This window comes from Malaclemys terrapin, chromosome 2 (assembly GCF_027887155.1).
Source record: "Malaclemys terrapin pileata isolate rMalTer1 chromosome 2, rMalTer1.hap1, whole genome shotgun sequence".
In the NCBI taxonomy this organism is placed as follows: domain Eukaryota; kingdom Metazoa; phylum Chordata; order Testudines; family Emydidae; genus Malaclemys; species Malaclemys terrapin.
This window is the reverse complement of record NC_071506.1, coordinates 178,838,019-178,863,697: the sequence shown is the minus strand read 5'-3', so window position 1 is coordinate 178,863,697 and position 25,679 is coordinate 178,838,019. Positions and strand designations below refer to the sequence as shown.

Here is a 25,679-nt window from a genome sequence, read left to right as displayed (position 1 = left end):
AGTTTGATCAATTTGATTACTGGGCAAATATTTACCCACTTTTCAACAAATTAAAGTTTTAGAAATGAACCCTTTAAATTCTATTATGCTCCACTTAATTCAAATTAAGAATAAATTCTACAGAGACCACTGTAAATTGCCATACTGGAAACTTTTATACAATTGTCAAAAAATATTTAAACACAAAAACAAGCTTTGGCTTCCCTAATTAAATTATTTTCAAAAACAAGAACACAAATAATGCAAACTGGCTTCTGTCAATTACTTCCAGCAACATGCTACAGGGTTTATGCTGGGTAACAAAACTGTACAGAACTTTGGCTAAGTGCTCCTTCTCTATCATCATATTAATATACGTTAAGATTTTACTAGGAAACTCTTCAACCACATGCAGTTTCCTTCCTGGGCAACTTCCTCTGCTTCCTGCTCCGGAAGAAGTCTCTTCACCATATGCATTGTTGCTATATATGCAATCTCTTCCTGAATCATCTTTCAAGGGGGATGAATTAGCAATTACAACCAGTTAGAAACAGAAAACCACAGAAATAAAGAGAGCTCAAACACTAAACCTCAGTTTTCTTTAGAGAACTTATTATGGAACACTGTCTTTCTTCCACATTATTGACCAAATTCTATACCATGGAAAGGTGGAGCAACTCAGTTCTCTTCTAGAAAAAGGTATTAAGTTTTTAGAGTTATGAGTAACGCTTATGTCATACAGTCTCACCCTCAGCTTCCACGACTTTTGCAACATCCAAAGCAGTCTTGCAGGTTTTTTAATCCTGCATTTTTTTAATTAATTATATTTCTAGCCGGTATGATTGCAAAGATATTTCCTACGTGAACCAGGCATTAACCAATTCAGTGCTGTTGTCCTAAGACTGACCAGATCAAACCTGTTCCAGGAACACTTTACAACTCCAGGAGGCATAAATACAGATCTATCAAAGTATCTGTCCTGACAGACTCAAATTTTACATTTAAATTAAATCACTCAGGTAATGAGATCTTCATAGCTTTATGTTTGTAGTCACTACTCCGGGGACAATTAGCATCTTGCTAGCACTCCCAACCTTCGACTGCTTCTCCTACCCCATCCGTAAACTGCATCACGAATTTCACATATGTTAAGAACATAAGAATGGCCACATTGGGTCAGACCAATGGTCCATCTAGCCCAGTAGTGTATCTTCCAACAGAAGCTTCAGAGGGAATGAACAGAACAGGGCAATTATCAAGTGATCCATTCCCTGTTGTTCAGTTCCAGCTTCTGGCAGTCAGAGGTTTTGGGACACCCACAGCATGAGGTTGCGCCCTGACCATCTTGGCTAATAGCCATTGGTGGACCTATTCTCCATAAGAATGGCCATACTGGGTCAGACCAAAGGTCCATCTAACCCAGTATCCTGTCTTCCAACTGTGGCCAATGCCAGATGCCCCAGAGGGAATGAACAGAACAGGTAATCATCAAGTGATCCATCCCGTCGCCCATTCCCAGCTTCCGGCAAACAGAGGCTAGGGACACCATCCCTGCCCAACCTGGCTAATAGCCATTAATGGACCTATCCTCCAGGAACTTATCTAGTTATTTTATTAACCCTATTATAATCATGGTCTTCTCAACATCCTCTGGCAAAGAGTTCCACAGGTTGACTGTGCATGGTGTGAAAAAAAATACTTCCTTTTGTTTTAAACCTACTGCTTATTAATTTCATTTGGTGACCCCTAGTTCTTATGTTATGAGAAGGAGTAAATAACACTTCCTTATTTACTTTCTCCACACCAGTCACGATTTATCCAATTCTTTTTTGAACCCACTTATATTTTTGCCTTCAAAACATCCCCTGGCAATGAGTTGCACAGGTTGACAGTGTGCTGTGTGTAGAAATACTTCCTTATGTTTGTTTTAAATCAGCTGCCTATACCCCTGGTATTTGTGTTATGTGAAAGAGTGAATATGTAAGTGTTATTTACCCCTTCTCCACACCATCCATGATTACTATATTGCCCTTTAGTCGTCTCTTTTCTAAACTGAATAGTCCCAGTCTGCCATTTTGTCACTCAGTCTTGCGAGAACCCTTTGTAACTTCACAATTTGCTTTGGCCTGAACTATTTCGCAGAACTTTGTATCTGCAAGGTTTGCCACCTCAATGTTTACCCCTTTTTTCAGATCATTTATGAACACGTTCAACAGAACTACCCCCAGTACAGAGACTTGGGGAACACTGCTATTTACCTCTCTCCACTGACATTTATTCATACTGTTTCCTATCTTAACGAGTTATTGACGCAAAAGAGGACCCTCCCTATTATCTCATGACTGCTTAATGGGCTTAAAAACCTTTGGTGTAGGATCTTGTCAAAAGCTTTCTGAAAGTCCAAGTGCACTGTATACACTGGATCACCGATGTCCACATACTTGTCAAATTCTAATAGATTAGTGAGTCATGATTTCCCTTTACTAAAGCCATGCTGAGTCTTCCCCAGCATATCATGTTCAGCTATTTATCTGATAATTCTTTTCTTCCAGGCCAATTGGTTGGTACTGAAGTTGCCTATAACTGCCATCACCACCTCTGGAGCTTTTTTTTTTTTAAAATCAGACTTACTTTAGCTATCCTCCAGCCATCTGGTACAGGGTGATTAAAGTGACAAATACATACCACAATTAGTACTTCTGCAATTTCATATTTGAGGACCTTCAGAACTCTCATGGGGAATATCATTTGATCCTGGTGACTTAGCACGGTTTTATTTATCAATTTGTTCCAAAACCACCTCTATTCACACCTCAATCTGGGGCAGTTTCTCAGATTTATAACCTAAAAAAGAATGGCTCACGTGTGAAATCTCCTTCACATCCTCTGCAGTGAAGACCTGTGCAAAGAATTCAGTTAGCTTCTTCACAACAGCCTTGTCTTCCTGGGATGCTCCTTTAACACCTCAATCACACAGCAACCCACTGATTGTGTGGCAGACTTCGTGCTTCTGTTGTACTTCAAAAAATTTTGCTGTTAGTTTTGGAGTCTTTGACTAGCAGTTCTTCACATTCTTTTTTGGCCTACCTCATTATACTTTTACATTTGACTTACTGGAGTTTTATTCTGCTTTCTATTTTCTTCAGTGGGATCTGACTTCAATTTTTAAAGGATGCCCTTTTACCTCTAACCACATCTTGTACTCTTGTAAGCCATGGTGGCCTTTTTGGTCCCCTTTTTTAAAAATTTAGGGTAGACATTTATATAGAGATGATATATACACATGAAGATTAAATCCTGTACATCACTTTGAAAGTGTACAATTCCATTTTCAAGAGGATATTAGCATTAGGTTTCTAGCGTTAGTAATTCTAAACTCTTCCAGAAATTAAAATGGCTTGGGTGGGAAGGACACAAGGCAGAAGAAATGAAGTTATGCAATTTTAAAGTCAATATTTCCCCATCTGCAGACAAAATATTTTATTTCCTTAGCAAATCTGAGAATTCAGACAGGTAGGATGTCCCAATGGTTAGGGTGCTTGCCTGGGACTTGGGGGACCCAAATTCAATTTTCTGCTCTACTGCAGACCTCTTCGGTGACTTTCCCAACATTACATAGTCCCTCTGCCTCAGTTCCTTGTGTATGTGTATAAAATACATATTTCCAAAGGGTACCTATATCACCATAATATCTGGGCACCAAAATAACCTTAGGATACGTCCAGACTACCCGCCGGATCAGCGGGTAGTGATCGATCTATCTGGGATCGATCTATTGAGTCTCATCTAGACGCGATATATCAATCCCCAAACACGCTCCCGTCAACTCTGGAACTCAACCAAGGCAAGCGGCAGTAGCGGAGTCGACGGAGGAGCCGCGGTCATCGATCCCGCGCCGTGAGGACGGGAGGCAAGTCGAAATAAGATACGCAACTTCAGCTACGGGAATAGCATAGCTGAAGTCAACGTATCTTATTTCAACCCTCCCCCCCCAGTGTAGACCAGCCCTTAGAAATAATGAAGTTCTAAAGAGGGGTGGCAGAATCTCAACCGAGTGCATATGCCTTACAATACAGCATTGTTAGAATATTAAATTTGGAAATACAGTACAATTTTTTTACACCTTAAGACGTAGTAAGTTCAGAGTCTAGCTCAAAAATCAAGACAAATCTTAGACCAAGTTTCAATGAAATCCTCAAAACAAGCTTAATTTGAAGAAAATTGGTTCACTTCACAGAATAGCTTGCTCCTCATGGTCACATCTGGCAATTGAAAAAAAAATGTCTACTGGAGACTAGATGTAGCAAAACTAAAGGGGGTTCAGACGCACAACAAAAATGACTATAGACATGGAAAAACTTCCATATGGAGATCCTGAGAAGATTGAGACAACAGTTCAGCTGAGAAGAGAAATGAGGCAACGGATGTATGTAAAATAATAAAAGTGAACTTCAGATGGAGAACGTTGAAAACTAGTCTCCAGATATTCTGGCATTAGAAAGATCATTTTTAATTTCTCACACTTCACCTTAAGATGTTCGTGGGCTGGAGGAAGCTGGTAAGTTAAGGAATAGTAAGACCCCATCTATTTGTCAGCTTCATTCTATACGGAAAGATGACTACAATCAGACTAGTCCTAGGCTCATCACGAAAATGCACCCTCCTCCACTTATGAATTGGGTGAACACACTGACAGATTCCTCTGAAAATGATGCTGATTGGAGCTCTGTAAGAGCTTTTTCCTTTATTATTCCTCTGGTCTAGGGCACTGCAGGAGTGATCTGGTAGAAAACCTATGACTGTCACAGGATTGATTGAACAGAAAGAAAACCAGTGCTAATTCAACAGATCTTAGGTCTCTCTTGGAATCTATGTATATTCCTGTGGGACCTCAGACTTCACAGTCTGGTCTTAGACTAAAGCCTTGAGCTATCAAAGGAAGTATAAAAGACCCCAGAGCCCTAGTGTTCCTGGATGAAGGCTGGGATCTTGGTTTCTCAACCACATCAAAGAGGCTGGCTAAATCAAATAAGGTTTCAAGAAATGAGTTGACATCGGAGCTGCCCTTAGTGAGACAACATCTGGCTGAATCCTAAAATGAGCAATCAGAAAGGAAAACGGCATAGTTCAATAGAAACTGTGTGTTGTAGCTATAGCCCCTACTAGCATGTTTGGGGCAGTCTCTCTAACTGGAGCACTTCTGTGTCTGCTTAATGATCTAGTCTTTGGAATATATAGCCATGCTCAGCAGCGGATGAAGAACAAACTGAGGATCTCTGTAAAACTAGATCTTGACTCAGAAAACTACATCCAATAAGCTCAAAAGGCTTTTTGCAGTACTGCTGCAAAGTGAATAAGGGACTAGACACATGAAGAGTAGGAAGCCCTCTTTGTTCTTAGTACTGGACTACACTTCAACTGCTGAAAGCACTAAACAACCAAAGGAACATCCAGCTTCCATTAAAAAAAACACTTTTGTAGGAGGACTTTATCAAAAAGGTCAAATATCAAATGCCTGTCTTTAAGCCACAATCTTGATAGCTCCATAAAAGCTAATTTAGAATGGAAACTGAAAAGGAAAAAATGTATAACCTCACGCATGTAACATTTGAAGGTCAGAAAAATCATATTTTGACGATTTTGTCATGAGCCATTTGATATTACAGAAAAAGGTCAGCTTTAAATTACTGCTCATACTATACTATTTCATTTCCGCTCCTATTTGTTCCTTCGGTAAATGTATCACAGCAAGTTAAAAGTTACATTCCAGCTTCTCACGCCTATATAATTGAGAACAAAAAATAATAAATAATAAGTCATCTTCCCTTCATATCACAACCATGCTGTCCTTTTTAATTGGGGACCAACTTCATCTTGGACTACATTAGTAATCTTCAACATACAAGTTTATTTAATTTACAAAGGATTACAATGCTGTTAATGATCTTAAACAGCTATATGCTGTATTTAAGCAGATACAATGCTGATCTGAAGCCAAAATTCCTTTGAGTTCTAACTGAAAACATGTTATGAACTAGCATTAAAGAAAATGGTTTAAAGCAATGCTGTCATCTTAGAATATGTGATCTGGTTTAGGTTTGTCATTATAGAAACCACGTAATTTTTGTACTCCTTAAGAAACTTACTAGACCGGGGTGTACAAACTACGGCACGTGGGCCACTTCCAGCCCCGATTCACAATTCCCTTGATGAGCACAGTCTTCCAGCATGCAGAGCCACACTGCACAGGTGCGACTTCACACCACTGTTTCTGGGATCGGAACCCCGCCCCTATGTGGCAATCCCCCCGCCCCACGCAGCAGCGCACCCAATTCCCTCCCGGCGGCACAGAATTCACCCAGGAGTAAATTACAAAGTGAGATTCTCTGGCCTGTATTATGCAGGAGGTCAGACTAGATTAACTGTTATTCCTTCTGGCCTTAAACAGCTATGAATCAAATCCAAATCATACCAGGAGTGCTTAATTTAATGCCATCCGATGGATGCTTCTTGGCCTCTATGATATGGAGTTTTTGTCCAGTCCAATTAGTAGTGAGGTAGTGTCCACTAGAGATGTGTAAATCTTTATTAGACTAATGTACAAATACCATCAGTTTGTTTTGATCACATATAAAAACAAAACAAACACAAATAGTTAATATGGCCATACCTCTTGGAGATAAGCCATTTTAACTCAGCTGCTGCCCCAAAACTCCATTCTTGAGCTTATCTAGACCAGCAAATAGATCTGCTGCTGCTGCTAATTGGGCATGGGAGAATTCATTTTTTAAAAATAATTTCAATAGATAATATCAATGTTTATTTCTATGCATTTTTAAGGTTCTCAATTTAAATTTTCACAGTTGTAGGAACTGTTTTAATGTCATTAGAGACTGATCCAAAAAGTTGGAGCTTTATAACCATTAGGACACAAATTGTCATCACAAGTAAATATCACTAAACTATTGAAGTTCTCCAACAGCTTTTTTCTTACTAGGCCTATCTGTAAATTATGACTGCCGACAACATTTTTTTTTTATTTCTGCGTATTTGGTGAAATTTAATCCTTCCAAGCCTACTCATAAATGTTGGTAACTTGAGGATAAAATTTGCTTCCTGCAGCTCTGCTGAAATAGTTTTGCCAGGTCCATACTATCAGTTAAATTATTTTTAGCACTAGGAACCCATTGCGGATAAGTTGATAGTAATAGATCTGTTTGATAGCACACACTGGATTTCATGTATCTAAAAAAGGAATTATCAGTTGGCAGATTCAATGGTGCCAAGATGGCAAATTTAAGACCCCAACCCTTCCCTTATCCTTGGGAAATGTCAGGAAAGGAGGGTTTACTATTAAAGCCCCAATCTCTCTGACTCTGCAGGCTGAGGTAATCACCACTAGGAAGGTTGTTTTCCTTGATAAATTAAATAAGGAGCAGGTAGCCACTAGGTTCAAATGTGGGCTTTGTGAGGCTTTTGCGAATCAAATTCAGGTCTCAAGCAGGAGTACTTCCTGCCTAATCAGGGGCATGTGAAAAGGGTCCCTGAAGGAGGACCGTGAAGGGAAATGAGGAGAGAGGGAAGTAAAGTGGATGGTATAGCCCAATTGCGTTACTTCCAGCACCACTTGTCTGAGATGAGGTGCTCCTATTCACATTGAAAGTGGGAGAGTGTTTCCAAATGGGGGAATGAGGGCAAAACACTGAAGCTAGTAGGCTAATGAGGGGTGGTAATATGAACCCTGGACTGTCACGTCAAAACTGGCACTTCAATGATGACTGTTGAGGAGCCACATCAGATGGGTTAGAGCAGGGGCTCTCCACCTTTCCAAACTACAGTACACCTTTCAGAGTCTGATGTGTCTTGCGTACCCCCAAGTTTCACCTCACTTAAAAACTACTTGCTTACAAAATCAGACAAAAATACAAAAAAGTGTCACAGCACACTATTACTGAAAAATTGCGCATCTTCTCATTTTTACCATATAATTGTATTCCAATTGATTTATCTTATAAACAGTGTACTTACATTTCAGTGTATAGTATATAGAGCAGTATAAACATGTTAGTGTGTGTATGAAATTTTAGTTTGTACTGACTTTGCTAGTGCTTTAGATATTTGCCTAGTTTTACAACAGGCTACATAAAGATGAGTTGATGTACCCCCTGGAAGACATCCGAGCTCTCTCAGGCGTACACATGCTCCTAGTTGAGAACCACTGGGTTAGTGGATCTCTTTCTCTAGAACCTGTACATCTTCCTGGGGGGTTCCATGGGTCTCTGGAATTAAGATAACGGTATAGGACAGTATCTCTGAGCCATTTGCAATCTGCTGAACTTCCGTTTGTTTGCAGAAGCATAGATCTCTAATGAGCATAATGTGTCCCTGAAATCTTTAAGGATATGCAAGAACTCATCAGTGTTCTCTGCAAACAGCTTCTATCCATCAAATGGGAGATCCTCAACTGCATTTTGAACTTCCCTGAGGAAGCCAGACAATTGCATCCAGGAATCGCTATGCATCACCACTGGCGTAGAGAGATGGAACGGGCCATGGAGTCTGCAACATCAAGCATTGCCTGCAAAGATATTCTTGTCAGCAACTGTCTTTCAGCAAGTGGCCTGGAATTGTTCTCTTTGATCCTGGGGAAGGTGCTCAATAAACTACAAAAATTTCTTGTAGTTGGCAAAGTTGTACTTGGCCATCAATGCTTGATAATTTGCAAAACAAAAACTACAGTAGGCCTTCTTTCCCAGGAGATCCAGAAGCTTTTCGTCTGCCATATAGGTTTTATAACAGTGTTTGTCCTACGTGCATCAACAACCAGAGAATTGGGAGACTGGTGAGAAAAGGAATTCAGAGTACTTGAAGGGGACATAACAAGTAGGAGTCACTGTAGCTGGGGTTTGCCAGGTTATTCTAGTGCAGGGGCTCTCAAATTTCATTGCACTGCAACCCTCTTCTGACAAGGAAAATTACTACATGACTCCAGGACGGGTGACTGAAGTCCAGCATGGGGGGGCCAAAGCCAAAGCCTGAGCCCCACCACCCATGGCTGAAGCCCTCGGGCTTCTCCTTCGGCCCCAGATGGCTGGGCTTGGGCCCCAGCAAGTCTAATGCCAGCCCTGGCGAACCCGTTAAAATGGGGTCACGACCCACAGTTTGAGAACCACTGATTTAGTTCAACACTTTTTAAAATCAGTGCTTGCAGCTTTTTTTATATTAAACCAAACTGCCAATGGATACAATGCTAATTGCCTAAATTTAAACTGATTTTTATAAAGCTCAATGTTTTGACTGATCCTTTCCAGAAAAAACCCTCAAAACAGAACATCAGCCAAAGTACACGTTGCAGCCTGACATTACAGCATTGCTGCAAAGAAGAGGCTATCATTTTTTATAAAAAAATCGAGATGTGGATTCGAACAAGATATGAAACAGTGAAATTTCACTGTAGTTCACTTATACATTTTTAAAATGTGAAACAGGTTAATTAGGACCTAACCATAATCACCTGACCTAATCACTAATAAAATACAGCCCCAGAAGTGTTCCTCTATTAAAAATCATACTTATGAAGCTACTTTTTAATAATGATCAGATAACAGCAGTCTCTCCCTCTACTGATAAGATTTCACTGTACCCAATTTTTAAATGGAACCAAGCAATGTTACTGTACAAATGTTTTTAAACCTTAGGGTTACCATATTTGAACATTGAAAAAAGAGGACACTCCATGGGGCCCCGGCCCCGCCCCAACTCCGCCCCTTCCCCTCCCCCGGTCCCACCCCTTTCCCCACCCCGGCCCCGCCCAACTCCGCCCCTTCCCTGTCCCCATTCCAACCCCTTCCCCAAAGTCTCCGCCCCCTCCCCTGAGCACCCCACATTCCCCCTCCTCCCTCCCAGCCACACGAAACAGCTGCACCAATTCTAAAGTCAGGCACTCCACTAGTATAGACTCCCATGACTTTAATGAAGCTGCTCAGTGGAGGATCTGCCCCGGCCCTCAGTTTTTGGGAGCGGTCAGGACACGCAGCTCACACTGTTCTGTTTCCCAGCTCCCCAGATGCCTTGGAGCACCCAGTTCTCCTCCCTGCCCGGTAAAATCCCAGACATTTTGAGCTATTTAATTCTTTAATTCTAAAACGTAATTCTTTATATGTAGTGAACTTTGTATTTTCGTTTTGGCATTGTGTTTGCTCCTAGGATCAGGGGCAGCCAGGGTCTCCACGTGCTTGGCCCGCCACAAGCCAAGCTCAGAGGCTCCCATTGGCTGGGAAAAGCTCCAATGGGAGCTGTCGGAGCCAGCCCCTGCAAGCCCTGCCCCCGCAGCTCTGATTGGGCAGGTATTTCGCAGTGATCCACCACACTGCTGTGTCTCATCACAAATGGGGAGCTGAGTGCCATACAGCACACCCCAGCCCCAGGAGCTCTGATCCACTTGCAGGCAAGGCAGCCCGATGCCCATCTCAGCCAGAGCTCTGATCCCTCTGCACACTCCTGCCTTTCTCACACTGCCCTCCCCTCCTCCCCCACCACAGTCAGTGCTTTTTGGCGACTCCTCGGAGCAGCTCCCCCAGCGCTGCCCCCCACCTGTGCAATCAGCGGCGCATGGTACTCCCAGCTTTGCTGCTCCCTGACTCTTCAGCTCTGTTTAAGAGCCAAGCTGCCCTAGTGCTACCGGCTTCAGGCACTTCTCCTACCTGGGCTCCACCTGAGCTGCTCCTCCCAGCTCAGACTGTAAGAGCCGAGCTGCTGGCTTCTGGCAGCCCTCCCCTACCTCAGGACCCAGAGCTGGCTGGACACGTCCCTTCCCCCGGCTCCAACTGAGCTGCTCGGCTCCGCCCCCTCAGACTTACAGAGCAGAGCTGCAGGAGCCAGCGTTACCGGCTTCAGGCAGCACCCCCCCTGCCTCGGGACCTTGCACCGTGGGAGCAGCTCAGCTGGAGCCGGGTAGGAGAAGTGCCTGGCTGGGGGCTCGGGGTCCGGAGGCGGGGGGGGGTGCTGCCTGAAGCCAGTAGCGCTTGCTCGGGCAGCTTGGCTCTGTAAATCTGAGAGAGGAGGAGTGGAGCAGAGCCACAGGGGGAGAGGAAGTGCCGGCCATTTTCCCGGACATGTGTGGCTTTTCAGCAATTCCCCCCGGACGGGGGTTTGATTGCTGAAAAGCCGGACATGTCCGGGAAAAAGAGGACGTATGGTAACCCTATTAAACCTACAAGTATCACACTTCATATCAAGACTAATAATACATTTATCATACGCCAATCTCTTCCTTTGCTAAATATATTTACTTTTATATCAAACTTGTTCAGACTTGCTAGCGCAATTAACTTCAACAAGTGAATTCACTTAATTGCCTTCATAGTTCCTTAAAACACACATTAAAACAAAATCTAGTTTTTTGTAAGTCACTCATTTGTTTTATAATTAAATTTTAAAAAGGTAAAAAAAATCCTGAATCACAATACCAGATACCCAAATATTTCGCTTACAATCACAGTCAAGCTCACAGCTCATAATACAAATTCAGTGCATTATGAAAAACGAAGTACAATTAGAATACCTCAGACTTTTGTATACCAAAATACAAAGTTGCTCTATCATATTAATTTCCAGACCACAGCAGGTATACAGAGCCCTTACACAATATGACTCACTTCGCAATGACTTTAAAAGCTTATAAATCTAACTCAAAGACAGTACTATAATAATTCAAACGGAAAATAGCATGATGGATAATTGGAGAGATCAGTAACATTCACCGAATTGTAATCCAGAGCTAAAATACAGTTTAACACCATCATATAAAGAACCTGGCTAAGGCTCTATTTTTAACAGTTAGTTGCAAGTTTAACTTGCATTCACTTTGGTATTAAAGAATGAACTGAAAATTCTGTTAAAGTAAAAACGTGTGTGTGTTTATAACAGCTGAAAGAAAGTCATGGCTTAACAGTCAACTATTTAGCATACGTGGTTTTCAACTGTTTTGACAATAACTTTACATTTGTGTGCCAGGAGAGCTCTAAAACAGAGAAGTTGTTTCCCCTCAGCCTCTTTCCAAGTATTCAAGAAAACTAGAGACAAGTTAGAAGTAGAACCGGCTTAAGTAGAGAAATTCTCAGTCAGCATTTTCCTCCTTCTAAGGTAACCCAGTGTATACTCTTGTAGATAAAAAAAATCAGATTTTAGCACAGGTGTTGAATAAAACTATCAATTAAGATCTTACTCAAAAAGAAGTTCAAATACAGAAAAATTGATGTGCATTAAATTTCAAGTGCCTATACCTGAGAAGATAGTTATGAACTAATAGTCCAGCACAAAAACAGAAAGAGGAAAAGATATGACAAGGTTGAATTAAAATTCTCTTAAGCCATCTGTCAATGACAGTTTACCAGAACTCTTGAGATAAGTCTAAGAGCCACCTCAAACTATGATTAAGGCTGCAAGTTTGTCATGGAGGTCACATAATCCATGACTTTCCATGACCGCCATGACTTCTGCAGTGGCTAGCCACACCGGCTGCTGCTGGGGCAGTCTCGGGCCACCTCCCTATCCCCCAAACCAGCAGCAGCAGGAGTTTGGTTGGGGGACTCAGGGCTGGGGACGCAGGAGGGGGTGAGGGCTCTGAGCAGTGCTTAACTTTGCGGGAGGGAGCTCCCCAGAAGCAGCAACATCCCTCAGCTCCTAGGCCAGACAGCTCTGCAAGCTGCCTCTGCCTGCAGGCACCGCTCCCACAGCTCCCATCGACTGTGGTTCCGGGCCAATGGGAGCTGCAGAGGCAGCGCCCAGGGAGAAAGCAGCACGCAGAGCTGCGTGGCCACGCCTCCGCCTAGGGCTGAGGGATGTCGCCGCTTCCAGGGAGGCACTGAGCCGGGTACGGAGCCTGCCAGCTCTGACAACCCCCGTTCCCTCCCCCGAGCACCTGCGGCGCCTGCCCCCGGCCACCGCCCTCCCCAAGATTTAGTCAGGGATATATAGTACAAGTCATGGACAGGTCATGAATTTTTTGTTTACTGCCCATGACTTTTACTAAAAATACCCATGACTAAAACATGGCCTTACTTATGTGTATTAATATAATTTTCACCCTCAAAGAGCAGATCCTTAGATTCATATGGTCACCAACAGGCATCTGAATCTCCAAAATGGTCTGACTAAAAAAATCTATATTTCAAATTATTACACAAACCACTTGGGGTGTGGCTTTTGAGGTTCCAGAAATTATCTGCTTAACTCATCAGCTTTCTTACCATTCAGCCTCATAACTTTTTAAAGCATGATTTAAAATAAATTTCAAAGTTTCACACTAATACGTATACAGATTGAGAAAGTTAGCTTTTCTATCCAATAGAGAGGTACATAGGTTTACTACACTAGAACAGATCATCAACACATTAAATTCCTCACGGCACTCAGAAGAGAGGGTAAAAAAAATCCTAGTAGCTATATTTTTCAAACTTGGGTAACTAAAGTTAAGCACCTAAATCCACATTTAGGTCCCCGAGGGACCCATTTTATTGACCCATATCTCCCACTCATCTGTGTTGAAACTAATTTGGTTACCAAGATGTACAGTTACCCTTGTCAAAGGGAAGAATCAGTACTGAAACTGCAAGATGAGAATTCTTGGACAATGGCAAGATGGAAGTCAGGAATTTTATTTCAGCTGTTATCAGTCACCCATTTTTGGTACCAAGAATGGCGATACCAAAGGCAGGTGGGTAGAGGCCATTGGACCAATGTTGCCAGTCACTGAGAGCCCAATGCCAGGCAACTTTTGAAGCTTGGATATCAAGGTACAGTGACTGATGGAGGTGCCAGTGTGACTTTTCTTGGGCCTTGAGATACCCCTTAATAAAGGCAAGATGAGGGGATCTCTACCTTTTCTTGCTAGGACCTGGTAATGATGACAGTGACCTGAGATCTGAGCCCCTTAGAGAAACTGTGCTCTTTCCAAGTCTTACTCCCAGAAGCTTTACTGGTGATGAAGGATAATGTCTGAGACATATGTCCCAAAGATCTGAGCTAACCCCAAGATCACTGGAGAACTTTTTGAAAACATTTGCTTAGGCTTTTCAGTTTCAGCCACTCCAGGATCTGAGATAGGACACAAAGACCCTTCTCCAACAAAAAGTGCTGTAGGTGAGCCTCTCAAGTTTGGTGTTCTCTTACAGAATGACCTGCAAATGGTACATTTCCTAGGATATGCCCCTCATTAAGGCACCTCATACACACATCATTAAGCAGCAGTATTGAACTGCAATACAGCCAGTTTTTAAATCAAGGAAACTTTAGCTTTGCCATAAGGGCTAGACCTAGTATAAGAAGTCTCAGAAAAGTTAAGAAAAATTAGATTAAAAAAATAAAATCGAAGACTAACAACTATAGCACTATGCATATCAAACAATTTACACTATAAAGAATTACTCAGAGCAAGAGGAACATACACTGCTAGGATTCCACCTCATAGCCACGGGCAGTAAAAAGAAACTGAGGGATGGCTGAAGTTGCCCTGCCGTTTAACGGGGAATATGAGGCACCTCTGGCCCTAACTCACAGAGCTGGACAAAAACATTCTGAATTTGAGTACTTTGGGTGTGCACGCATACCAAGAGTGAAATATGGACAAACTTGAAGAATTAAAGATTTATCTTAGAGACATGCAAACAAAAGAAAAATTATGTTAATCATTTTTGTCAAAAAAAAAAAAAAAAAAAAAAAAAAAAAAAACATGCCGTTGTCACCTTTCTGAAAGCAAGAGAACTAGGTAACCAAGGAACCAGAACTACTGGTGCAGGAAGTGAAATCAGGTATTATAGGGATAATGGACAAATGGTGGAATAGTTGTCATGACTCGAATACAGACATTGAAGGATATGCACTGTTCAGGAAAGAAAAATAAAAGTAAAGGTGGTGGAGTAGCTTTGCATATTCATGATGAGGTAGGCTAAAGAAATAAGTAGTGATGGAATGGATAAAACAATCCGTCTGGGTCAAAAATTACTTTGGTGGAAAAATGATAACAGAGGTTCCACTGGGATTAGTGCTTGTGGTCTGCTAAAGATCTCAAGTATCTGAACTGGATATTTTTAATGAAGTAAATGCTACTGAGAATTGTGATTATGGGAGACTTCCATTTCCCAGATACAGATTGGAGAACAAATGCTGCTAACAACAACAAACAGGATCCAAATATTCCTTGAAGTGATAGCCAAAAGACTTCTTCACCAATTAGTCACCAAACCAACAAAAGGTGATGCCATTTTATATTTAGTACTGAGGACCTTACAGAAGAACTGAATGTAGAGGACAACCTTGGTTCGAGTGATCATGAGCCAATTCTTTTTGTTGGCACTCTTTCATCTGCGAGACACTGTGGGAATTGCAGCCTATGATGTAGATGGTTTGCAATGTCTCACATGACTAATAGGCCAATCCAACAGTTGCATGATATTTGGCAGTTACTGCAAATGTACGTGTCTTGATTGGGAGCTGCTTGCTTCCTACAGGCTCTTTTTTCTTCAAGCTGTAGAAGCCAGCTCCTGTCATGGACTTTGATACCCTGATGGAGATAATGGCACCACTTGTTACGATCACTTGCCAAGATTTCCCATTTGTCAGGATCAATCCCAAATTCCTTCATATCTCGCTTGCATGTGTTCTTCTAGCGAAGCTTGGGACTTCCTGTTTTTCTTGTTCCCTCTGATAGCTCCCTGTATAGCAGTGGGTCTCAAGCCTTTTTTTTTTTTTTTTTTTTTTTTACTGGTGACCCCTTTCACATCGCAAGCCTCGGAGTCCGACTCCCCCCAATAAATTAAACACACAGTTTAATATATTTAACACCATTATAAATGTTGGAAGCAAGCAGAGTTTGGGGTGGAGGTTGACGGCTCACAACCCCCCCCATGTAATGACCTTGTGACCCCGAAAGGTCCTGACCCCCAGTCTGAGAACCCCTGCCGTATAGCATGTCCTTGGGTATGTGTCTGTCTTCCAACCTGCTTAGATGGCCCAGCCAGCATAGTCGTCTCAGCTCATCAGCAAACATTAGCTAATTCAGTTTAAACTAAAACAAACAAAAATAGGTCCTGCATCTAGGGTTAAAAAAAATTTAAATGTGAATTAGTTAAGAAGTTAACTGGACTGTAGAACTCAAGGATCTGAATGCGGAAGAGACTTGGAATTTAAATCAAAGTTGCAGAAAATATCCAAACCCTGCACCCTAAGCCAGGAGTGGGGAGGGGAAGTCCTGTAAGGAAGGGTTCCAGATCAAAATAGATGAACAAACATCTCAAACAGGTAAGCTTTCTGGAAAACAGAAAGCCTATAAGGAATGAAAAAAGGCCTGTTAATTTGACCTCAATTGTATGCAAGGTCTTAGGATAAATTTTGAAAGAAGGAGCAATTAAAAACAGAGGTTAATGGTAATTGGGATAAAATACATGGTTTTAAAAAGGTAGATCATGCCAGACCAACCAGATCTCTTTCTTTGAGACGATAACTGATTTTCTAGACAAAGGAAATGCAGTATATCTAATCTACCTGGATTTCAGTAAAACATTTGATCCTTTCATATATGAAATAATTAGCTAAATTATAGAAGATGGGAATTAATGATAATTGAAGAGTGGATAAGGAACTGTTTAAAAGGAAGATTACAATGGGTCATACTAAAAAGAACTGTCAGGCTGGAGGGAGATTACTGGTGGAGTTTCTCAGGGATCGTACTTGGGACCTATCTTATGTAACATTTTCATTAATGTCCTTGGCACAAAAAGTGGGTGTACGCTAATAAAATCTGATGACACAAAGTTGAGAGGTATTGCCAATATGAAAGAACAGGAATGTCATACAAAAAAATATGGACAACCTTGAAAACCTAATAGAAATGGGATGAAATTTACAGCAACCTCCATCTTAAATTAATTAAAATGTTGAGTTCTCTATAAAGCTTCCTATCACTCTTTAGAAACTCAATCAAAAACAAAGCTACAAGAAGAGAATGATTCCTAATCAATAACTCTTTATGCAAGCTAAAGCATGGGGTGGAGGAGAGGCACAATGAATGTACATATATTTATTCATAGGGTATCTAATTTGGGAAAAGTCAAACGGGGAAGTCAGCCAACTGAAGAGGGACCATTAGAGAATATGGTAATAAGAACTGTAGGGAAAAACTGTGGAAAGGGGGGGGGGGGGGGGAAAATCACTAAGCATTGTCCTTTTATGAGACGGATTAATGGAGAAGTGCTGAGAAAGGAACAACTTCCCCACAAACACTCAACAGTTAAAAGGGTCCAGAAGAGGGACCTAAAGACATGCGAAGCAAAGTAAGAATGAAGGACTCATCTAGACCACAGAACAAACTGGAAAAACAAGTCAAATTAAATTTGATCTATTAAAATAAAACAATCAAGCTGGTACATTTGGGGAATGATACTTTCACACTGAATGTGATGAAGATAACAAGAAGTCAGTAATGCCTAAGAGGGATCCAATATGAGAAGAGCTTTGAAGGCAATTAGCACCAAGAAAAATCCCAATGAGATTTCAGGTATTATATCATGGCCTACACCAAGATGTTTATCTTCACTGTAACAGGTTGGATTCTACCTAAAATATTGCACACATTCTTGGCAAATCAAATCCAGGCTGACTTCAAGAAGTTGAAAGGAGCTAAGTAGAATAAATAAAATGATAAAAGGCCAAGAATAAGAAAACTACATCTGAACAGTTTGACTAAACAATAACTAAGGAAATAACTATTTCAAATGTGTAGGACTACTGAGGAAGGCACTGGCTTTGATTGACTCAAAGGAGTAATGCTATGAAATAGAGCAAAGGTACCTTTAAAGTGAATAAGAGGTAAAATGTATTAACAGTGAGGTCTCAGGCCATAGAACTATTTCCCTAAGGAAATGTTAAATTATTCTCTTTGTATTCTAAAAGTTCACTGGACAAAAAAGTTCACTTGGGATACAGAGAAAATAATTATAGTTGCCCAAAAATTTCCTCTAAATAACCTGTATTATAAATTGTCATTGTAAAATATACTTTTTACATTTTATACATTATAAAATCGAATGTAACTATATAAATTACAAATATCAAGCTACAAAGTCGTTTTGAAAGCAAAAAATCCCAACATTTAGTTCTGAACGTGTCAAAATTGGATGTTTAAGATGTTGGAATTTTTTCCCGTTTTTTTTAAATGAAAAAATTTTCGCAGAAGCTACAAGATTTTGCTAAGCATTTTGATTTAAATGGAACGACATTCTTTGATGGAAAACGGTCCCATCAACATATTTCAGCTCCAGTTACAACTTCTGATCTTGTCACTGATTTGAGAAAGTTTTTACACAGTGGATTAACTACTGTAGGTGGTAAAGTTTCTACCGTTTAGTGCAATGCCTGCGTGCTGGGGGTAGGGGAGGGGGAGGGGAAGTGTCATGAAAGCTTAGAATTTGCCATTTGTTGCATTACACAACAGGCCCAGACAGATCCTTGAAGTGTGTGATCTGCAATCCGTCATTTTAAGGGACTGGGAGTTTTTGACAACTTGTGTTCTTCACATTTGAAGTCAACCTTATGCAAGTTTCTGAGAAGCAATGGTGGTGCTTTAGGCTCTGCTAAAAATACTTGGCAGATGTTTTTAGACTACTTAACCGCTTATCACTTTAACAATTTTTTCCCAAACCAGTCATACATACATGTACTCAGTAACTACTTACATACCAAGTTTCATACTTTTTGGTTGTTTATATCCTCATAATGCTCAAAAGCAGTTGAGGATTTTGCTTACCCATCAAAAAAATCATATTGGACGAGAAAGCAAGCAAGTAAAGTTTCAGCCCAAGTCAATGATTCAGAAAACTGAGTGTGAAAACAGAGGGAATACAATGGTAATTGATCTTCAAACTCAACTATGAACTGTAACTAAGTGCTATGGCAAGGTGAGGGAGATATCTTTTTTTGGACCAACTTCTACTGGTGAGAGAGACAAGCTTTTGAACCACAGAGAGTTCTTCTTCAGGTCTGGTAGGAACTCCTAGCACCACAGCAAAATGCAAGGTGGAACAGATTGTTTAACGTAAGTACTTAGCACATTGTAAGGCAGTGGTTTTCAAACTTTTTTTCCTGGGGACCCAGTTGAAGAAAACTGTTGATGACCACAACCCAACGGAGCTGGGGATGAGAGATTTGGGGTGTGGGAGGGGCTCTGGTCTGGGACAGGGGTGCGGGAATGAGGGCTGCAGGGTGGGGCCAGGAATAAGGAATTCATGGTGTGGGAGGGAGCTCTGGGCTGGGGGTGCAGGCTCTGGAGTGGGGCCGGGGATGAGGGGTTTGGGGTGCAGGAGGAGCTCAGGGCTTGTGGGGGGCTCAGGCAGGGGGTTGGAGTGCAGGTGGGTCAGGGCTTTAGGTTGGGGGTGCAAGTTCTAGGGTGGAGCCGGGAATGAGAGGATTGGGGTGCAGGAAGGGGTTCCAGGTTTGGGGGGCTCAGGGCTGGGGCGCAGACATACCTCCGGTGGCTCACCGTCGGTGGCGCAACCGGGGTGCAGAGGCAGGCTTCCCACCTGTCCTGGCACCGTGGACCATGCTGCGCCCCAGAAGCGGCCAGCAGCAGGTCCGGCTCCTAGGCAGACGTGTGCAAGTGGCTTTGCATGACTCTCTCCCGCAGGCACCACCCCCCCAGTTCCCATTGGCTTGCGGCGCTGGTGCTCAGGGCGAGGGCAGTGCATGGAGCCCTGTGGCCCCCCCTGCCTAGAAGCCGGATCCACTGCTGGCCGCTTCTGGGGTGCAGCACAGTGTTGAAACAGGTAGGCTCTAGCCTGCCTTAGCTGGGCAGCACCACCAAAGGGACTTTTAAAATCCCAGTTAGCAGTGCTGACCAGAGCGACCCAGTGCCTGACGTGCCACGACCCAGTAGTGGGTTGTGACCTGAAGTTTGAAAAACGCTGTTGTAAAGGACCAGTCAAGTTAGGTCAAGTATAGAGTGATCAAATTCTATCAGTCCTCATTATCAATGGAAACCTGCACAACACTTTCAAAAGATGAGCCTGGGAACTTAAATTAATTACTCTGCATGATACCAAAAATCATGGACTGAACAGACACTGGATTTATGGCTTATTACAACAATCTCTAATCCACTAACCCCCTATTTTTAACCTATGACTACAGAGGTGTTAACAAGCCACTCAACATTGAACAGTCCCTTATGATATGTGCTAAGTACTTATGTTAAACAATCTGTTCCACCTTGCGTTTTGCTTTGAGGCTGGGAGTTCCTGTCCCTGACCTGAAGAAGAGCTGTGCATAACTCAAAAGCTTGTCTGGCTCACCAGCAGAAGTTGGTCCAATCTTTTTAGCAAAGGTAAATGGCAAGGCCTGAGGAATAACAGCAAATTGTTAGTGTATGAGAGAAGTGTAAATGACCCTAAATTAAAAAAAAAGTGAAACTGGCTGTACACAAATGCTAATTCAGAAAGTAAACAAACCTAAAGGCCAAGCAAATGTTTATTCTCTTTTATTCCTAGTAAACTTGTGCATTACTTATAATTATAGTAGGAAAAGAGAATTCAGAGAAACTTTTTTTCAAATTGATGCTGTCTATTCAAATTGTACTTTTCATAATCAACTTCACAGCACCTGCCTCCTCTCTAACTGAATTAATCTTGTGGAGCTTACTGTGTATCGGAGAAAGGACTATGAAAGATCAATATATTTTTGGAACAGAGGAACATCTTCCCCTTTTGTTCTGTTGAAGGGGAACTAGTTCATCTCAAAGAGTCCTTCCAAATATATATTTGGAAATTAGTCTTTTGAAAGGTGTTTGTTTTACTGTTGCAGTAATCCTGTTATGGATCAATGAATCATTAATCAATAGTGAAACATCTAGTGGAGGATGGATACAGACACTCTTCACCCCAACAGCTATCCATCCTGATGCAGTAAGCAAAATTAATCTGATTCCATCCTTTTGGGTCAGAAGTTTTCACATACAGAATCCTCTGCCTGAAGAACAGACTTGAATTTAGGCTTTATGTTGAGAGAGGAATGAAAAAAATGGGTTGCAATTCTAACTGTAAAGGATACTTCTGATCAGCAGGGAAGCAGATATGAATATAACTAAAATGTATCCTTGATGCACTAATTAAATGCTTAAAGAGGAGGTTTTCTGCTACCTTTGTCTAAACTATTGACAGCTGACCTGAGACACCATGGCCTTGAAGTGACAGAGAGGGATGTCTTCAACTGAAGTCCATGATGCCAAAGTATTCGACCCTGCAGGTGCTATAAATCCTCCCTTCGCTCTGAGACACACACTAGATACAGACAAGCCTTACTGCAGTGGTGTCAGCTGTGTTATGTTTTGAATACTTTACACCGTAATTACTGACCTTTTCTGAAGATTTATAGCCATCTGGATGGTATGCTAGCATTGGTGGTGGTATGCAATATGACTGGTCTGTTGCATTGTTGTGGAGAGCCGGTAGCAGGAGCCATAAAATGGTAGACAGGGCTAGGCTGCTCTGGCATACACACAGAAGGAGGAGATTTCTATCCACAAGGCCTTTAGACTGCCCTAGAGGAAGAACAGAAATCAAGTTAAGCTCCACATTCCAATTTTCTCGATTTCCTAGCACAGTTTAACATCTCACAATTCCAAAGTTTTGAGGAAGAGAGGAGTGAGCCTACAACTGCTGTTGAATGGAAGCAGTTAATTGAATCTATGTGAAATGTTAGATCTAGACTCAGGAGCGGGAAGAGTCAACGGTCACTAGAACTTTTTATCCCATATAATTGTTACTGTAATTGGAGGTTTGAGTGTTCTCCTGAACTGACAGTTGCCTATTTAGGACAGTTTTATTTTTGTCTCCCTCTCCATCCAGCCAAGATATAACACAGGGGTGGCCAACCTGTGGTTCCAGAGCCACATGTGGCTCTTCAGAAGTTAAAATGCAGCTCCTTGTATAGGCACCGACTCCAGGGCTGGAGCTACAGGCACCAACTTTCCAATGTGCCAGGGGGTGCTCACTGCTCAATCCCTGGCTCTGCCACAAGCCCTGCCCCCACTCCACGCCTTCCTACCCCTTCCCTCCTAGAACTTTCTGCATGCCACAAAATAGCTGATCGGCAGGTGTGGGGAGGGAGAAGTGTTAATTGGCAGGGCTTCCAGTGGGTGGGAGGCACTGGAAGCTGATGGGGGGCTGCTGACGTCTTACTGTGGCTCTTTGGCAATGTACATTCGTAAATTCTGGCTCCTTCTCAGGCTCAGGCTGGCCACCCCTGAAATAACACATACATCAATTAACTTTGGCCTTGGCTACACTTGCAAGTTACAGCGCTGTAAAGCCTCCCCCAGCGCTGTAACTCACTTCCCGTCCACACTGGCAGCACACTTACAGCGCTATATCTCCCTGCGTACACCGCTGCAGGTACTCCACATCTCCGAGAGGAATAACAGCTGCAGCGGAGTGGCTACGACTCACGGGTGTGAGTGTAAACGCTTGCAGCACTGGACTAATCACCTTGTCAAGTGGCCAATCCTCTCCATTGTTGTGACCAGCTCCAGGAATGCGGAAGTGCCGGTTTCAAAGCTCATACCACAGAGAAAAGCAAATAGATTGCAGCTTGCTTTGAATGAGTGAATGAATGAGCAGGGGGCCAGGAGTTCGGAACTTGCAAAATAGAGAGCTGACATGCTCCAAAAAGCACTCTCTCTTCCCCCACACTCCGTCACAATCCACCCCACCCCGTTTTGAAAAGCACGTTGCAGCCACATGAATGTTGGGATAGCTGCCCATAATGCACCGCTCCCAACACAGCTGCAAATGTTACAAGTGTGGCCACACCACTGCGCTGGCAGCTGTCAGTATGGACAGACTGCAGCGCTTTTCCCTACTCAACTACATGAAGACAGGTTTACCTCACAGCACTGTACAGCTGCAAGTGTAGCCAAGGCCTTTGTAACAACTGTGTTAACTGACTGAGCAACGGTTTATCCATTTTCATATGTTCAACTTTCCAAAAGAGTTATCTTTTGGGATGAAATTTCCCATACTTGGTCTACTTAGTCTAGAAAGATGTAATTTTTTTCAATAGTGTAGCATATTTCAGCTATTTTTGAATTTTGGACAACTTTTTCAATTTAAAAATATTTTAAAAGATTAAAAAGCTACTGAAAAAGCAGCTGAAAGTTACATTGATATGGGTATAGTGTTCAATAAGAACAAATGCCTTTATGTGACTGTGGAGGAGAGTTTAATAGTGACAATTGTTTGCAAATTGAAAAAATTATTCTAAACGTGAACAGATAACACTTGTAAAGATTTTAGCAGAGCTTAATGAAGCCCCACCACCTCTGGGATCTCTGCATGTTCTCCTTGCCCAACCAGATACATACAGGCGCTACTGCTGAAGAAATTTATATAAAAGAAATAGTAAATTCCTGAATAAACTATACAGAAAAATTCTCCATAAAACTGCCTTAACATCAAACAGGAAAATGTTGACAGTGTAAAAGATCATGGATCTAACCTTTTTTGATGCAATATTAACTAATCCACAATTGTCATATTTTCTATTACAAGCTCATTAAGTTTCTCATAACATATGCTGTAAAAGGTGATTGATAGTCTGGTATATTGTTTGTCTAGATAATACACAAACATAACAAATGGGAAAAAAGGAGAGACTGATAGCAACGAGTACAAATCAGCAGTTAGGAACTGCATACAATTGATATGGGAAACAAAAGTTATCAGTGAAAAAAAGAAAAAAAAGGGAGGGGTGAGGGGGGTCAGGAGGATTAACCACCAGAAGAATATATTCCTTAACTATATCAGAAAAAAACCCCAAATCCTAGTAATGCTATAGGTAGTAGACAAGGATGATAGAATTAGGAATCAGGATTCAGGAAAAAGACATTCAATAAATATTTCTGTTCTGTATTCCAAAAGCAGCAAGGTGATATATTCATATGTTATCTTTAATAAATACTTTTTATTCCATCATTAAAGATTAAAAATATTTAAAATCTGCAGGACTTGATAGCTTACACCCCAGCGTATTAACAGAATTAGCTTAAGAGCTCCTGGATCCACTAATGTTGATTTTTAACAAGTCTTGGAACAATGGGAAAGTTTCAGAGTACTAGGAAAACCAAATGCTGTGTCTACATCTAAAAATGGTAAGTGAAATAATCCAGGAAATCATAGGCCAAAGAGCCTGATAGCTTTTTCCATGACTTTGTCCATGAATGAGGATATGGGATGCATGTAGTCAAGAATTAAAAGATGGTTGCATAATTAAAGCCGATTGACCCATTTCCCATAAAACCATGTTTAGTCAAACAAATCTGATATAGTTTTTGTTGATATTATAAACTGGGTTATTGAAATTTATAAATTTGGTTGATAAAAGCAACTGTGCTGACATAATTACTTTGGCTTCTGTAAGGAATTTGATTTGGTCCCACATGACATTCCAATAAAATAGCACTACACAAAAAAAGTTAATGCAGCCCATGTTAAACTGATTAAAAATTGGTTAATTGATAGATCACAAAAATAACTAAATGGGGAATCACCATCCTATAGAGGTGTTTCTAAGGGGTACTGCAGTATCTGCTCTCAGCCAAATGCTATTCAACAGCTCTCTCAATGATCTGGAAGAAAATATAAAAGAAAACTAATAGAGTAGTAAATAATAAGGGGGGACAGGTCAGTTACACAGACTTCTTAGCAAATGCGTAATGCGTCTCAAATGGCACGTGACCAGGATTCATCACTGAATTTGGTCCGCTGGTTGGATCATTAGCTTCCCCAGCTTGGGCCAGTTACTTACCTGGATTGCTTAAGATGTGCTCATTTGAGCAACACACTCACATTTTAATACAGCCAGATGCAAGATCATACACATAGGAATAAAAAAATGTAGGTCACTCCTACAGATCGAGGGACTGTATTCTAGAAGGAAGCAACTCTAAAAAAGGCTTACACGCCATGGTATAAAACTATAAGCTCCCAATACAATGCTGTATTTAAGAGTACAACTGCAACCCTTAGCTATAGAAAAAGGAGGTTATCAAGAGTAGGGAGATGGTATTACCTCTACATATAGCATGACTGAGAGCACTGTACCTAATTCTAGTGTCCACACCTCAAAAAGAATGTTGAAGAATTGGAAACTTCAGAAGAGAGCTAAAAGAGCAATTAGAGATCTGGAAAATACACCGTACCTTGCCACAAGAGACTAAAATGCAATACACGGAGTTCATCAAAGGATGTAACTTGATCGCTGCCTACAAGTAAATACACAGGGGACCAGATTTCTGAGAGTACATAGCTCTAATGTAGCAAAAAGGGGGAGGGGCATAACAAGATCCAATGGTTGGAAGCCAAGGTTAGCAAATTCAGACTCAAAATAAAGTTGAAAGTTTTAACAGTATGGGTAATCAACCACTGGATCAACTTACCTAGGGATATAGTGGATTCTCCATCACTTGCAGCCTTTAAACCAACATGCATATCTTTCTAAATTATATACTATTGCACCAAAAGAAGTTAGAGTTGACACAGAAAGTACTGGCTGAGGTTCTCTGACCAGTGTTATGCAGGACAAACTAGACGATCAAGGTCCCTTCGGACCTTAAAATCTACTAATCTATATATGCTCCTCACAGAAGGGACGGTACC

General features: G+C 41.5%; 1 protein-coding gene across 3 annotated transcripts in view; it reads right to left on the bottom strand.

Annotated features, from left to right (window-relative positions):
* Positions 1-25,679, bottom strand: part of GALNT1 (polypeptide N-acetylgalactosaminyltransferase 1) — a 211,919-nt gene that overhangs the window by 143,079 nt on the left and 43,161 nt on the right. For 2 of the 3 annotated variants that reach the window (XM_054018826.1, XM_054018828.1), the window contains exon 2: positions 21,381-21,565. The exons of the other annotated variant lie outside the window; for it this stretch is intronic. The gene's annotated coding sequence lies outside the window, so the exon portion shown is untranslated. The remainder of the gene's footprint in view (positions 1-21,380; positions 21,566-25,679) is intronic. 3 annotated transcript variants of the gene reach the window in all.